This window comes from Lupinus angustifolius, chromosome LG10 (assembly GCF_001865875.1).
Source record: "Lupinus angustifolius cultivar Tanjil chromosome LG10, LupAngTanjil_v1.0, whole genome shotgun sequence".
Lineage (NCBI taxonomy): Eukaryota > Viridiplantae > Streptophyta > Magnoliopsida > Fabales > Fabaceae > Lupinus > Lupinus angustifolius.
This window is the reverse complement of record NC_032018.1, coordinates 13,627,937-13,629,866: the sequence shown is the minus strand read 5'-3', so window position 1 is coordinate 13,629,866 and position 1,930 is coordinate 13,627,937.

Sequence of the window (1,930 nt, the reverse complement as noted above, 5' to 3'; positions counted from 1 at the left end):
GGTAAAAGCCATGTTTAATGAGAAAGTTGAACAGTTTTATAAACCACTGTCTGCTTGCTTGCTTGCTTAAGTCCATCGAGGGACTTTTGCAATTTGCAGACCTGGTTAGGCTTAGAAGTTGTGAGTCTAGGAGGTAAGAGCATATAAACTTGTTCATTTAAGTCACCATGCAAAAAAGCATTATTAACATCTAATTGTTGCAAGGTCCAGTTGTGGATGGAGGCTAATGCCAAAATCAATCTAATTGTTGCGAGTTTGGCTACAGGGGAGAAGGTATTGATGTAGTCAATACCTTCACTTTGTGTATATCCTTTGGCTACAAATCTTGCCTTGTACCTCTTAATAGTGTCATCAGGTTTGTGTTTGATTTTAAAAACTCATTTGCAGCCAATGGGTTTCTTGGTGTCTGGGAGATCATAGAGAATCCAAGTATTATTTCTTTGTAGAGCGTTAAGTTCTTGATTGATGGCTTCTTGCCAATGAGGGAATTTGATGGCCCGAACATAGGGTTTGGATTCAGTCTGTGTACTAATGGATAAGATGATGGATTTGTGTTTAGGGGAAAGTTTATGGTAGGAAATTTAGGATGATAAGGGATAAAGGCAATTAGAGGTAATGTTAGAATTGTTTAAGAGAGCATGGTGATAATCTTGTAAATATGAGGGAACTTTATGTGTTCTAGTGCTTTTTTTAGGTAAGGCAGGTTGAGGTGTAAGGTTCAAATTCTCAGTGGAATCAGATAGTTGATTATGTGGGTCAAATAGATGGGTTGAAGGAATTTGGAAAACATCTTCGTAAAGGATAAAAGATGGTGTGCAATTTATAGGTTGATGGATAGTAGTAGAGTGATCTTGGTGGACAGAGGTATAAGGAAAGATATGTTCTTGAAAAAGCACATCCGTACTTATTTGTATGGCTCTAGTGAAAAGATTGAGAGTAATATAGCTCTTGATTCCTTCTTGAAATCCGAAGAAAACACACTTAGAAGATTTTGGATCAAACTTGTCTCTGAATTTTTTGTTTGTGCTTTTGAAACAGAGGCAACCAAATACTCTAAGGTTTTGGTAATTGAATTGTTGTCCATGTAATAATGCATAAGGAGTTTGATTAAAGAAGGTAGGATTAGGTAGAGTATTAATGATATGCATAGAGTGTTTGACAACATAGGACCAATATATCTTGGGAAGCTTACTTTTGATTAATATAGCTTTTACTACATTCAAGATATGTTGATGCTTTCTTTCCACAATACCATTCTGTTAAGGGGTATACACACAAGAGGTTTGATGGATAATTCCTTTACTAGCATAAAAACTCTTAAGGGTAACTTCAGGGCCATTATCACTCCTCATTATTTTGATATTTTTAGAAAATTGTGTGTGAATCAAGGCTATAAAATTCTGCAGAGCAATAGATGGTTCTGTCTTGTTCTTCACTAGGGTGATCTAGTTGTATCTACTATGATCATCTATTATGGTTAAAAAATATTTATGGCCATGCATGGAAGTTATAAGAAAAGGGCCCCAAATGTCAACATAAATTAGGTCAAAACAGTTTTGGGAATGAGTGGACTTAAGGAAAAATGGAGCTTCTTTTGCTTAGCTTGATGGCAAATATCACAAATATGATTTTTATTTGAAGTAACAAATGGAAAATTAGATCTAATAACATCCATACAAGATTGTGAGGAATGAGCTAATCTAAAATGCCAAATGTTAGACTTTGAAGTAATAGTTGAATTGGTCATAGAAAATTGTACATTTCAATCAAGCCTAGATCCATTCAACACATATAAACCCTTTGAAATTCTATCTATACCAATCATCTTCAAGGAATCCTTCTCATGTATCTTGCAGCAAAAGGCATCAAAGGAGATAATACAGGAGGAGTGAGATGTTAACTTTGGTATAAATAGTAAATTATAGGAAAA